The sequence below is a fragment of the Rhinolophus ferrumequinum genome, chromosome 14 (assembly GCF_004115265.2).
Source record: "Rhinolophus ferrumequinum isolate MPI-CBG mRhiFer1 chromosome 14, mRhiFer1_v1.p, whole genome shotgun sequence".
In the NCBI taxonomy this organism is placed as follows: domain Eukaryota; kingdom Metazoa; phylum Chordata; class Mammalia; order Chiroptera; family Rhinolophidae; genus Rhinolophus; species Rhinolophus ferrumequinum.
Genome location: NC_046297.1, coordinates 56,826,135 through 56,841,911, shown reverse-complemented (window position 1 = coordinate 56,841,911; position 15,777 = coordinate 56,826,135).

Genomic DNA, 15,777 nt, shown 5'->3' with positions numbered 1-15,777 from the left:
GTTTCACGGTACAATGAGCTTGGGGTGTCATCCTAAGATATATGTCGTTGAGAATTGTCCCAGGGAAAGGCTATTTTTCAGAAACAGTCACAAGGGGTGGCCAGGACCATGTTCTCGATCCTGAGTCTCTCTAGCTTTCCTTTATTCTTCTCCTTGGGTTTGGGCCTCTAGATCTGAAAGTCCAGAACTAGTCGTTCTTCTTTGCTCACGTCCCAGTAATTGTCATGGAGTCAGGGTGGCATCAGTGAAGTATGAAGATGCTCCATTTAACCTCCATATGGCTTCTATCACTCACTGAATCAGAACTAACATTCTTACTCTTTATGTCAAAACTCTTCATCAGAGTTCTTTGGGTTACCTCATTGCTTCCCCCTTAACCTACATCTCAGTTTTTGCATTTGTAGTTCTGCATCATGGAAAATGAAACGTCAGACTGTCTGTTGGGAGGCAGCTTGGTGTATAAGGCATTAGCTTCTGTCACTGAGGAGTTCCCTGGTGCTCACCTGCCTAAGCTTCGTATTCCACCATGGTAAAAAGGGAGCAGTAACACCCAACCCGTCATACTCATAGGATGCTGGAGAAGACTTTGTAAAATATAAGGCAAATAAAGATGCAAGGAATTGTTTTCATTTTTGAGCCTTCTCGAAGCATATGGCATTCTCACATTACCAAGTATTTCTGGGCCATTATACAAATAGCTACTCAAATCCCAAGACTTTCATAAAACCTGAGTCAGGAAAGTGTTGACAATGTCTCTTGAATTTCACATTCTCTTAGAAGTTGCTTCTATAGCTTCTTATCTTTTTTGTCAGTCTCTAAATTTACTTCTGCCCCTGTGACTAACACTCTGGAGTTCTCGATAAATATCTGTTCAGTTCATGTCGGAATGACTGAGTGTTTATTAGTCAGGATAGCCTTGGCTGTACTGCAGTAACAGATAAACCCTGAAATCTCAGGGAGTTACCCAACAACACTATTTCTCATTCTTGTAAAATCTGATGCAGATCCTGGCGGTAGGAGCTGGCCTCCAATGACTCAGAGGTCCAGGGTTCTTCTGTATCGTGAACCAAAACATGGTTTCCAAGATTGCTGCAAGGAGGGAAGAGACGATGGAGAAAGCTCAGAGCTTTTAAATGACCCAGAAGTGGTACCTGTCATTTCCACTCCCAACCTACTGGCCAGAAGTAATAATACAGCACAACCGGACTGCAAAGAGGCTACAGAATATAGGGGAGCAAATGCTGAGTGTCAAAATATTTGCTGAGTGTCAATGATACTTTTCTGTGACATATGAGGTGTGACCAAAAAAATACGGTCAATGTTTAAATTTAAAAAACGTATTACAGTAAAAGACACATTGCCATTAATCCACCTCAAAATACTCCTCCTCGCTTCAAACACACTTATCCCATCAGTCTTGCCACTTTCTGAAGCAGTTCTGGAAGTCCTCTTTCGCGAGTGTCTTTAGTTGTGCTGCCTCGATGTCCTGAATCAATTCAAAATGTTTTCCTTTCATGGTCATTTTGACTTTGGGGAAGAGCCAGAAGTCGCATGGTGCCAGATCCAGTGAATAAGGTGGATGAGGACACACCGTAATGTTTTTATTTGACAGAAATTGCTGTGCCAGAAGTGATGTGTGACATGGAGCATTGTCATAATGGAGGATGAAGTAAAGACACGAAAGAGGACTTTCATATATTCACCGTATTTTTTAATCACACTTCGTATGTCACAGAAAACACCGTGTAAGGCCCTTCCTCTCAACAAGACTCACTGCCTATTACATCCCAGAGAGTGTTCTAGGCACAGGGAAACATAGCAATCCAGAAGACAGAAAAAGTCCTTGATTTTGTAGAGGGTACGGAGAGGTGAAAGAGTGAAAACATTTTGGCCTCACTCTGGTTTTATAATATCATGTACTGTTTATTCTTCCACATTGATTATTATTTCTTCTTCTACTTCAACCATGCTATTTTCAAAGGTGTCTAAGTTTTGAAAGAAAAGGACCGGGACCTTCTCAGAGCTCTGTGCTCCACCCCAGGGAAGTGAGACTTACTTCTGTTGTTTTAGCTCATGTCTGCTGGCTGTGAGGCTCAAAGCCCCTGTGGTTTCAGCTGGGAGGAGGGAAGAGGGAAGGAAGGCTTGGAAGCACTGCCTTCCAGCTGGACTTGTTTGGATTGGCACAGTCTCTGTAAGCAGCCGTGACTCCAGAGCTGCTGCAAAATGTGCTTATCACCCTAGGGGGTTGAGTGGGAAGGGGAAGGTCCCAGCTGATAGAAATTATGGAAAGGGGGGCCTCAGCCTTTTGGTGGGTAAGCAGGAGGAAGATATGGGGTCCAGCTTCAGGGTATGCGCAAGCTGTGATATTATCTTCACTATCCTTGCCAGATGGAATGGAAGCTATTGTTAGTTTCCATTGGCTGAATGGGAGAAATATGCAATTATGCTTCCTTCTTTGCCAGTTTCTTGTGATAATCCTTTCCTTCTATCACTGGAGCTTCAAAGAAATATATATTTTTGTAATTATCTGCCAAAATCCTGACACCAATCCCTGGGCTGACGTCACCCAATGTGGCTTGCTCCTCTAATGCAATGAGCATTTCTGGATTCTCTGCACTGCACTTGATACTCACGCTAGATAGTCTTGGCACCCATTTCCACCACCTCTGCCTCCAGTTTGCCTTATAGCACAGGGACCAGAAAGCTAAAACCTCCATCCCCCAGTCTCTCCTTGCAGTGGCCAGGAAAGCTGACCTGGGGACCAGATCAGAGGCTGTGGGGCAGCTGTGGGGATGAGAGTGGTTTCCTGTGGCATCCTGCACTTGGAGTGGCAGCTGCAAGGGAAGCCTTAGAGCCTAGTTGTGCCCCCTGTTTCCAGGACCTGCCGTCCTTCCTATAATTTTGTAAGTAATTTCCCTATTTTAAATCCTATTCTGCACAAAATACCTGGTTTCTGTTTCCTGACCTATGCAATGCTTCTATCCACTATGTCCCATGGATCGTCACAGACTACCGCCTGGCCAGTCACTCACTCACTAAGGGGTAGTCAGTATACTTCCAATTAAGTTTGCGAACTCATCCTAGAAAAAGTGCTACATACCTCATTACCGAATATCACCACAGTCACCTTTGAAGTACTCCCCTTGGGAAGTTATGCACTGATGCCAGCACCTAGTCCACCCTTCAAAGGAATTCTGGAACTCTTTTTCTGGAATGGCCATCAAAACTGTCGTCGTATTACCCTTGATGTCCTGAATGTCATCAAAATGTCTTCCTTTCAATATTTCCTTTCTCGTCGGGTAAAGAAAGAAGTCATTGGGGGCCAGATCAGGTTAGAAGGGAAGGTGTTCCAATACAGTTATTTGTTTACTGGCTAAAAACTCCCTCACAGACAGTGCCCTGGGAGCAGGTGCATTGTCGTGATGCAAGAGCCATGAATTGTTGGTGAAAAGTTCAGGTTGTCTAACTTTTTCCTTGAAGACTTTTCAGCACTTCCAAATGGCAAACTTAGTTAACTATTTGTCCAGTTGGTACAAATTCATAATGAATATAAAAAAAAATGTTAGCAACATCATTGCAGCAAGTTCACGAACTTAATTGTCCATTCTCGTGCATATTCTAAGACCCATGCCTTTATCACTATTCCCATTCCAGCTCCTTCCTTATCCTTTTAAGGCCCAAATCTAGTGATACCTCCATTCTCACCCTGACACTGACTCCTCCATTCCAAGCGGATGTCTATCCCGTACCTCTTCTTGTTGACTCATTTTGCCAAATATCAATATTTAATTTCCCCCTCTAATCTCAGCTCCACAAAAAGAAAAGGAAACATGTTAGCTCTTATGGGCAAAAGAAATGCTTTCTACTACATCTGCAGCCACCCCTCCTGTGTATTCTTAATATTTGTGGGATGGCACTGTGCTAATTTGTAGAACACAGCCCAGAAGGAAAACCTCCGTTGTTCAATTTAAGTTGATACTTCTCCTCCCGTCCGTATAACTCAGTGTCTGTAGGGCAATTAAACCACTACTGAGAGATGGGGATGCACATTCTGGTGGAGGAGGAACCCCTGTTACCAAAGAAATGGGGGAGAAAGAGGAAGCAGAAACTGTCTAGGAATTTGCCCACACAGGGAGCCCTGGTTTTACTTCCTTGCGTGCTGATATCACGTTCACTTTATTTTCCACATCTAAAGGCTCCTGCCATTATTTCACAGTACACATCAAAGTGACTCCCTGTCCCCCAATTTACACATCTGCAGCTGGGCGAGGGGAGCTAGTTCCAGGAGCAAAGATATCAGCTGTGCATATCACCAGCTTTCCTCAAAGGAAATCTTCGAAGTAATTTTCAAAGGTTAAAGAAAACTTGCCAGCCTGGAAGCTGCTGGAACAATCCAACGCGTACTTCATTTCTTTCCGATCTAAGGAGACAGCCTAAGGGATAGAGAAAATGTAGCTCCCTGGGACATCAGAACTCGGTGGTGAACATCTGGGTTTGCATCAGGAGAAACTTCTCTAGGTGGTAAAATGAGGTCTTCTCCTTAAATTCCACCTTGGGAACACTGGATCCAGTCCAGACCAGTTGAGGTATGGGTCTGGCTTATCAGTTCATGGGAATTGATGTGAGCACGAACAAAGAAGTCAGCTTCAGTTTGAAAGGACAAGGCAGGTGAACAAAATGTGAGTGGGGGTGGGGGAAGGAAGAAGGAAGGTGTCCCGTGGGAGGAGAGGGGGAAGGAAGAGTGGGGTCCCAGGGAACTGAAGGAGGAAGAAAGCAGAGATAAAGAACTTTTCTACAGTAGAAAGATCCTTGTTCAAGCCCTGTAAGGCCCAACTTTATAAACTCTTATAATCTTCAGTGGTTAGTCCTCTCATGTTGTGCTGGCCAACTGGCAAGTCCTTTAGAATTGTTGTAGTTTTTTCCTGTGTAGGTATACAGCAGGTCCTGAAATAATGTTTTCCTCAATGTCATTTCACTATATCATTGACGAGATGTTAGGAACTTAACTCTTGTTTAAATCAACTAGCCCATGGTAACATTGGTTAAGTTATACGTCGTTTTGCTAAAAGTCACAGAAGCTTTTGATGACGTTAAGTGGGGACTTAGTGTCCTTGGTTTCACACTTAGACTGCCAGCTCCTACATTCACGTCTCCAGTCATTTCTGTGTGGTCTCTGGACCAGCAGCATCACTGGGGAGCTGGTTAAAAATGCAGAATCTCTGGTCTCACATTAGCGTGGCTAAATCAGAATCTGCATTTTTAACAAGGTCTCCATAGGATTCAGTGCACATTCAAGATTGAAAGTCAGTTCCCTAAAACTCCAGAACTGAACGAGGAAGAGAGGACAGGGAGTGAGGGAGTGAGGGCGGAGGCTGGTGTAAAGGAGTGTGCTCTCACCGTAGGTGCTGTTCCTTGGAAGGCTAATGGAGGTTAAGCAGTAGATGAGCGCGTAGTGCGCTGCCACAAACCAGGAAAACTCGGCTATGCTGTAAGCCAGTGAGTATCCCGGTTTAGTGTACATCAGAATCACGTGGAGGACTTGTTGAAACACAGAATTCCTGGGTCCACTCCCTTCCAGAGTTTTCAACTCATTAGGTCTAGGGTGGGCCTGAGAATCTGCAAGTCTAACTAGTTCCTCGGTGACGCTGATGGTGCTGATTCAGGTACAACACTTGAGGACAACTGCCCTAAGCAATTAAGATACTGAGATAAAAGAATCTCCTTTCCATAAATTATTTGGGATAAGTATGGTCTCAAATCCCCTATTGGATTTGCCATTGGAGACTAGACCACTTTACAGTGACTTCCAGAAAGAGGTCCTCATGGGAAAACCCTGATGCATTTGGACCAGCTGTGTTGGGTTGGGAGCTAATTAAGAGGGATGCTAGAATGGTCCTGTTTTCCCAGCCATGTTATCCAGCAAACCCAGAGACACTGGGTTATTATACAGATGAGACCCAGAAGCTACCATTCATTGAGGGAGGTTTTGCCTTTTCATTACAAGGGAAAACTAACATTTCCCATCTTTCTTTCCACCAAAAGTAGGCAACCATAAAACCAAAGTCGATTTCTTAAAATTTAGTAACCTCAGTACCAACCAATTATATTCTGGGACATGAGAAACAGCTGTTGTAACATTAGGGCTTGAACAGTTTCATCTCAGCTATTTAAAGGGATAAAAGAGCCAATATTTTCATTCCCTTGTGATATTATCAAGACATGATAAACAACCAAGACTATAGTATTAATTACATTAATTTGGAGAGGAGCGAGACCACTTTAATTGCTCCAAGCTGGAGAATAATTTTTTATGGGCACACAATCATTCCATAAATTCACATTAGAAAGGGTACTTTGTCTTTTTCTATCAGCGGTAAAACTTCTGGAGACCAAAAAAAAAAACAAAAACAAAAACAATAACCACCCCCTTTTTAAGGTGGATTTCAATAGAAAAACAAATTCTCACTGTTGCCATGTGTCATTTATTGAACCCTGACGTGTTGAGCTATTTGATAGAAAGAAACATAAGAAAGGTATTTTTCTTGAGATTCATAACCTGAAAGAGGAAGTAGGATTGACAGCTGGATTTCAATATTTTCTCATACATAGAGTGGATATAGAGTGGGCCGCCTCCCTCTTAACGTTAAGACCAAATGAATGGTGGACATCCAAGTGCTTTGTAAGCTGTAACATCCTACAAAAGCAGAAGAGAAAAGAAGACTAGTATTTACTGAGTGCCTTTTACTTAGGGCACCGAGCTAGGTGCTTGACTGATCCTATTTTAATACTCCTAAGAAATCTTAGAGAAGTAAAAACATAGAAAGGAGAGAATGTACCAAATAGGTCATGAAAATGCCAATTTTGTCAATGTGGGAAATTGTTCAGAAAAATTGTATTGCTCAGATTAACGCGATGTATACTATGCACTGTAGCTCTCTCACCCCCAAAACACACAAGAAATACGTATAGACAAACAGGTGGTCACATTCTGCAATCACCCAAACATATCCTATGGTTTGGGTCATGAAAATATACCTAAGTAAATCTATCTACTAAGGCTCCCAGGATTAAAAACTCCATTTGCCTCCAATGGTTGCGATGGAAGGGGAAAATTTGGGTGGTCCCAGGAAATAACCCCCCTAAGAACTGTTGAATGTAGTGAGCGTTACTGTGGCTTTGGACTAGCATTTTATTTGGGGCCCAGGATATTCCATCCAGGTTTCTAGAAGTACTTGTTCTAGAAACTCTCTTTGAGCACAGCTAATAGTGTTGCATTTTGCCTGGTTTCCCTGCAGATGCTTCGCGAGTTACTATGGATCAGTAATAAGGAATGGGTTTTCCAATCCTCTCAATACTCTGGAAACTTATTGGAGGATAAGAGCGAGTCAATAGTCGACTAATAATACTCACGTTAAGGAAGAAGGGACTTGAAGAAATCAAACAAACGTGTAGGATTGCACATTCCTCCTTTGCTGGAATTATAGATACCGCATCCAACGGAGAGCACTTCCTGCAGTATGGTCACTGAATATGGTAAAGTTCTGAACCACAGGATTCTTTTTTATGTAGACATATTCTCCTAACTCAAGTGTCCAATAGGAGATAGCTTGAGTAAAATGTGGAACAGCCTATATGAATACAAAAAAATCCTGCGTTAAAATTGTATCTATCAACATGGGATAATGCATGAAATACATTGTATGAGAAAATTTCAGTTTCAACAGTGTTATTCAATTTGATCTCACTTTTATTAAAAAATGTATAAATATGAATGGAAAAATGGTGGAAGTGTTTATATGGAAATCTTAACATTGGTTATCCCTTGATAGTGGAATTACAGGTTGTTTTTATCATCTCTTTGCTTATCTACATTTTCTAGATTTTCTACAGTAACATATAACTTGTGAAACTAAACTTTTTTTCAGAACAAGTATGATTTTTCTTATCAGCATAGTAATAACTAATATTTATGGAAAGCCTACCCCTGGTCACTGTGCTTTACCTTTGTTAGGTCATTTTCTTCTCACAGTAGCATTCTGAGGTTGTTCTTTCATGGGAGAAGGTATTAGTCTAACAAAGCAAACAAATCAATATTAGTTGTTGAGTTTCATTTCTTTCTCCTACTCCTCCGTCAGCTGGAAATTCAGCTCTTCCTGCCTTCATTCTGGAGACAAGCTATCAAATTAGGACGAGGATGATCTGGGGAGGATACTGGTATACATATAAAGAAATGATTTATAGATATAGACACAGGTATATGCTCATTGCTGTTCCAGAGTTCAAGTTACCTTGGCCAAAAAAATCCTTTTCTAAGTGAAGGCAAATGGAAGCTATATAAATACTAAAACTGCTTCCAAAGAAATACCTTTATTTAAATTTAAATATACAAAGAAGGATGAAATAGAATATACCAAAAAAGATAGCCACTCTGTAAACCTGGAAAGCAAATAGGTCCCAGGCTAACAGATCTTCCAAAAGTCCTTAAGCATGTTCGTACACAAATGATCCTCCCCACATGCCATTTACTCTTGTTTTACGATGACTCAGAGAGATGATGGTATGACTGGTATCCACATTTGTTTTGGGTTTGCTGTTAACCAGTTGATAAAAGCTTAATTTTAGTAAACCCAGAAACCACGGCAGAGGAAACTTTGTGGCCTATTCCGTTTCCCACCTTTCTTCCTTGCGAACACAGTCTAAGTTTTGTTTGGGTATTGAGCAATAAGCTATTAGGGAAAGCAGGCTGACTTCTGATGGGTTATTATCGGTCTAAGCCAACATAATGGTTAATTTTATGTGTCCCCTTGACTGGGCCATGGGGTGCCCAGATGTTTGGTTACACGGACGGGGTATGTCTGTGAGGGTGTTTCTAGAGGAGATTACGTTTTGAATCCATTGACTTAGTAAAGGAGATTGCTTTCTCCAATGTGGATGGGCTTCGTGCAATCTGTTGAAGGCCTGAATAGAACAAAGAGGCAGAGTTAGAATAGATTTTCTCTCTGCTGATTGTCTTTGACCTGGGACATCAGTCTTCTCCTGCTTTCAGATGCAGGCTGAAACTTAGACCATCAGCTCTCTTGGGTCTCTAGGTTGCTGACTACAGATCTTGAGACTTCTCAACCTTCATTATCTGTGAGTCAATTCCTTATAATAAATCTCTTTCTCATAATAAATCTCCTCTTGGTTCTGTTTCTCAGGAGAACCCAGACTAATACAGCCAATCGTAGTCATTGGTCATTGTTTCTTTTTTGCTGGTGATTGATAGCTCTATGACCCACTTGTGGTCAATAAAATGTAAGAGGAATGCTGGGGGAGGGGATGTCCTGGAATAATTTTCATCTTTAATAAGGAGAGTGGCACAAACAGAAGCTGCTGTGGCTTTCCTTTCTCCCTGCTTTTGATCGGGGTTACGTGAGAAGCTGCCTGGAGCTGGGGTAGCCATATTGCAGCATTATTGCAGATGTCACTGACACATAAAAGATGGCAAAATGGGAAGCCGGGAACACCCTGGATTCATATCGAGATTGCTGACCTACTTCACCAACCAAGGCCAATTTCTAGACCACCTGATAAGTGAGGAAGCTAATGATTAGACATCATTAGAGCACTTTGAGTGGTGCTGTTTCTTGCATCAGACACTAGCCAAACAAAGAAAATGTATGAGTCTCTGCTATTGTTATATTTTGTTATTCATCTGTTTTTTAAAGTTTCCTCTTTATAATTCAACCACAAAATTAGAAACTGTTAAAAAAAATATGTCATTTGTTGTGTGCCGATGGGACACTGACAGTAGTCCCTGCAGAAGGACAAGAAATACAGAGAAATCTTGATCCCTTCTGCCAGTTAAATTATAGTCACATGGTGGTTGCTTAGTACATACTTTAGGTGGCAGAGGGAGAGGGAGAAGACACCCTCTTTTCTGTTAACCACGGGTAATATCAAGGCTGTTGAATCACTCTTAGACTTCAGTTGTTGGGGAAAACAATCATTCCAGCTTTTCCAGGGTAAAACTGGCTTTCTTTGGCAGGATGTTTTTATAGTAAAATTTATCTTTTCTTGTCTCCAACAAGAGAAAACTTTCTTTTAAAAGGTGTAAAGTGGGAAACAGTTTATGGATGGCATTGGCTGTGAAGCCCGAGGAGACAGGCATGCACACACAGCCTTGGGCCTCGGCAGCTGGCCTCCAGCCCCACCACCTCAGGAGACATGAGGCAGGGCCAGGAACATGGCTGGAATGGTTGCTGGGCCATGGGGTCCCTTCATTACCATAGGGCCACTCATTCTGGGACAGTTAAGGACTTCTCGTTACAGTCGAATAAACTGAATACTTGGGTGAAGGATTTAGTCCTGAAAATGGTCCCCAGCCAATAGGAAACCTATTGAGAAGAGGCAAATGGCTTGCAGAAATAATACAGCCATTGTAAATGTGTGCTTCCTTTTCCTGATTATAAGCACCACTGGAAAATGAATGAAAATCAACTTATTGTAAAGGAAATTCCATTCACCTATCGGCCTGTATCATATCAAAGATGATTTATCAGGCCGATTAATTTTCAGGTGGTGTTTATTTCTCATCTTTAACTTTAAAATGTTCTTCTCTCTTCCCAAACCTCTTAGTAAATTTACATTACATTACATTATATTAGGGATTGACACACTCCTTCATTCATTCATTCATTCATTCATTCATTCATTCAACATAAATTTAACAAGCACTTAACAGTGTGTCGTGCCCTGTGCTAGGTGCCCAGGACACAGGGGTGAAAATAGATCCTCCGGGTCCTTACCAAGCTATTGGTCCTTCTGAGACTTTTAGTGTGTAAATCAACAATTAAAATAAGATGGGGGCAACATCACTATAGGAGTATGGACAAGATACAGGAATGAGTCACACCGGATGAAATGATCACCTTCACATGGAAATTCAATAAAGGAAGACTTTCATTTCCTACAGATTCCTCCTACGGCATTAATAAACCTTGCGGAAGTGGTCCATTTTTGGTCAGATTTCAATAAACCCTTTTGTTTTAAAGCAAGACTCGGCTTAGACAACTTACCTGTGTTATTTTAATTAGCTTTTCTTGAGAATATGGGTTTATCTATTTAGCCATTCACTCAACAGAAATCACTGTACTCCGTTATGTACGTGTTGGCTAGTAGGGAAATTCCAGATCCCATTGTGAAGAAAGGAAAGAGAGGTAAGGACCGGCTTCAAGGGAATGAAGCAAACACTTGTGGGACTAGGTCAGTTCCATATTGGTGGCTTAGACAATTTAGGAGCCTGGGCGTCATGAATTGAAAATCAATTTCCTACCTTAGATGAAGAGACCAAATGGTACACGCCATTTTCTTTTCAATTAAGGGAAAGATCTCAGATCTTGGTGCTACATTCAAATCGGTAGCTGAGGTGCTAATAGAAACATTCCAATCAACCCAATATTGATGACCTAATTTAAGGCCATACCTCTGTGTGCCCATACAGACACGTGCACATCACCTATGTTCATGGTTTTCCAGAAATTGATTTATGGTTTAGCCAGACACGACCGAAAGCACTGACACTGTGATAACCTGCCGGCATCTTGAAGAGACTTCCTCCCTGGCAATCTCAACCATGTTACCCTGCGTTCCACGCCAAGAAAGGCTGATGTGGGAAATAAGCCTGGAAGGCCATGAGACGCAGAGACCCCAGCGGTGTGTCTAGTGGGAGAACGCACCAGAAGCTGTCAGCATGTGAGAAGCGGACATTTATTTTTAAGGGTGTGGGGAGAAAAATAAATTAGGCTTTGCGATGGGATTCTTCATTTGGGGGCAGGAGTTGAGAGGTGCCCTGTGCTTGTGTAAGGAATTTTTTAAAGAACACCCAAGTGGAGAACAAGGAGATATAATTTTTCTTGACACACCAACGTACAATAAGAACATATATTTAGTAACACTCGCCTCCCTGCGCCCTGAGCAGCTGTTCAGCTCCAGCAAGCACTCCTCCTTCCAGGCAGGGAAGGGAAGTGTGCTGCACGAAGTGGCTAGAGTTGCCAGTAGAGCTGGGGCCAGCATTCCAGAGCCCGCCCCCTGCCTTCCAGGCAGCAGGGAGTCAAACACAGCCAAGGGTTAGGAAGCAAGAGCAGAGAAATTGCTCCAAGGGAAGACCAACTGGAGAGCTCTGTTTAATTTAGGCAGGAAGAGCAAATCTGCTTTAATTTGGCAGTCACTCTCCGGTCAGGTTCTTAACGGCCCCAGTGGAGTTGAAGTTCACAGTTCTTACCATACCTCCTTAAAAGCAGGGAGCTGGAGAGAGAATCTCTTAAAATTATTCCTCTTTGCTCTGTGAGACTGTAACTCACTAGGCAAGGATTTTGACTGTCAGGGAAATGTTTTCTATCCCCTGGAGGAGAGACTGATGGGAAGTGGAAAACAGGATGTATCCATTTCAAGTCAGGCCATTGTTTTCCAAGGAGTGACATAGTGGACATCTGGTTTCCTCGGTTCATACTTACCTTCTTGCTAATTTTTTACGGGAGTCTTGGGCTTACAGGTGGCAGTGAGGACTGGCCAGGGTGGAGAAAGGCCATATGTAAATGTAATATATGATCCAGTGAAGGATAAGTTTTCACTGGTTCCTTCCTTCCCCCATCCCTTTCTCTCTCTCTTCCTCTCTCCCTTTTTCTCTTCCTTCCTTCCTTCCTTCCTTTCTTCCTTCCTTCCTTCCTTCCTTCCAGTATAATGTCTTGGTTACCCTCAAAGTGTGATTCTCTACTGGCAGCAGCACTGTCGCCTGAGAGCTTAGTAGAAATACAAATTGTTGGGCCCCAAACCGTCCGACTATGATAGGCAATCTCTAAGACTGAAATAATGGGATGTCACTTCTTAGATGAAGTTACCAAAAGACTTGTCTACAGTCTCGGGTGCACTCGCTCATTCACTTGCTAAGAGGGAAGGCAGCGGCCATGTTGAAAACAGCCTCTTCGGGAGGCTCACGTGGCAAGGAACTGATGTCTCAGGTCAACAGCCAGCACAGACCGGAGGTCTCCAATAGCCACGGGAGTGAGCATGAAATGGGATCGTCCCCAGTCAAGCCTTGAAATAACAGCAGCCCCTGACATCTTGATTGGAATCTTGTGAAAGATTTTGGGCCCAAGAAGTCAGCCAAGCTGTGCCCTGATTACTGACTCACAGAAACTAGAAGATAAGTGTTTGTTGTTTTAAGCCTTGAATTTCGGGTGACTTTGTTATGCAGCAATAGATAAGTAATACCACTAGTCAATCAGAAACTCCGTAAGTGGGGCCCCAAGGTGTGTATTTTAACATGTCCTCCAGGTGATTTTCATGCACGGTGGTTTGAGAAGCACTGCTGTGACTCAGTGAAGAGTAGAGGCTCTGGAGCCCTGTAAGAGATTGAGTGGTTTACTTAACCTCTCTGTGCCTTCATTTCTTCTGTATAATGTCTCTAACAATAATACATACGTTTAGCTAATGCAAAGAGGATTGAATTACTATATTTAAAGACCTCAGCATGTTGCCTCCCAACAGCAAGTCAAATAAATTTAGTGCTCATTCCTTCATTCAACAAACATAAGGCACCAACTAAGGGTCAGGCATGGTGTTAGATGCTGGGGTTACAAACATTAGTAAAGTGTAGCCCACTTCTCCTGGGACTCTTGTTGTGGGGGCAGAGTCCCAGAGAGTGGTTTCCAGGCTCTCGGCCTCGCGTGGAAAGGTGCTGGCTCGGTTATTAGATGGCCATCCGCTGTGATCAGATGGCCATCCGCTGTGGCTGGGTGGCCGTCAGCTGTTACCGGTTAGCCATTAGCCACTAACATAACTGCCGTGGCTGCGCTCGGGGGTGTGTTGGTTGGCAGAGCAGAAGATGGCCAGTTGTGGTTCCTGCTTCCCGTGTCTCCAACCCAGCCGCCAGCGAGAATATAATAGTCTGAGGCCCCCGTCCATGGCTCCGTGGGTGTTCCTTTATGGCCACACCATATCCTACGTTCTGGTGTGGGGAGCAGGAGCTGAGACCCCCACATGACACTTGTCCTGTACGGGAGATGGGCACTGAAAGAACAGACACAGTACAGGGTTGCCATGCCGGTATTGACTTCTGGAGCTCAGAAGATGTCAACTCATCGATGAAGGCATTAAAGAGAGACTTAATGAATGGCGTAGTTGGAGGGTTGGAAAACAATCGAGGCCACGGGCTTGATTCCCCCACACCTCACCTCCGTCCTGAGCCTCTCTAGCTTCCTCTACATGTGGAAAACTGATGAACCTACCATCACTAGCAGCCTCTTCAGCCCCGAGCTGCTTGAATGCAGGGCCATTTGGTCCTGTGTCCGGCTCCTAGATCAGGTAGCCTAGTGTACCTGGTCTTCAGGAGTTGGTATCCGCTCTTCCTTCTCTCTGAAAGCGTCTTCCCCTTCCCTTGCACTCCTTGCAAGGCAGCCTCCTTCTCGTCTTTCGTGTCTCTGTTGAAACGCCTCCTCAGGGAAGGCTTCCTAGTCACTCTACTTAAATAACACCTGCATTCCAGTGCATGTGTGACTTCCTGAGCAGCACTGGACTTCGGCACCTGTTCACCAGGTCTCCCATGAGCAGTCTTGACCACCTGTAAGGGCTCACACGGGTCTGTGCATCTCACGGGGTGCACACCAGTGCCCAGGGCACTCCCTGGGACGTGGGAGGTCTTTACGAAATATTTGTGATTGAATGGATAAGTGAAGAAAGGAGCATGTCCTTCCACAGCCCCTGGAACACTTCAGCATGATTTGCTGAAATGTCGATCTTAATCACGAAGGACATTAATTCAAATTCTGGAAGACAAAACTGCTGATAAACAGAACGTGAAACCAAGTCGCTGTAAGGAGCTGCTAGAACACTGGGAAGGGGTGGACGAGTGGGAGGCCATTACACCCTTTAACAGTTGCTAAGGACCGCCTCCCAGGTGCTGGGCGCTGTATTAAAAGTTTTATATGCATTATTTTATGTACGTCTGAACTAGTTATTATCGGGGGGGGGGCGGCAGATGGGGAAACTGAGGCTTAGAGCCCTTAATTAACGCGACTAAAGTCACAGCCGGTGTGATGTAGAACCCACGACTGAACCCACGTGGTCAGACTCCACAGCGCTTATGTTTAACCACTCCACTCTCCTGCCTCCAGTGGAATACAGCTCATTAGTAAATATTCTGCAAGATTAAACGTGTACACAGTTGAACAGCTATACGACACACTAACATGAGACTAGACGGGGAAATATCAGAAAGCTTTCTCAGGAGACCATCTGCATGGATGTGGGAACCGGGGAAGATTGAGCAGTCGCTCAGTGACAGCAGCCCCTTCCCCAACCCAGGGGTCCCACGTTGCTCCGAAGAGAGGCGCTGAGGACTGCAGTAGAGGGTCCCATCACCTCCAACTGGCAGGAGTCCTCTCACCCTCCAAAACAAGTGTGGTGGTCCCTTCCTAAATCCCAAAGGATTCCCATTCTCCTCGTTCAGGCAGGCGTAATAATTTACAGCAATTGGCAGTTCCTGTTGCAAGGAATTCCAGGATCAGACAGGCCAAGGAGGGTGACAGGTCAGGCCAGAGCTTAAATGGAGAAGTTGGGGGGTGGAAGGCAAGAATGGGGAGAGGGGAAATTTTACAAAGCAGTGGGGCCTGCTTGTATTGTGCCTGGAGCAGTCTTCAACTAGGGGTACCCATTTGCAACACGTCTCTACAGGCCTAAAAGAACAAGAGAGGAACCGGGCGTATCCAGTTTTAAACAGGACTACGGTCTGCATTTTTC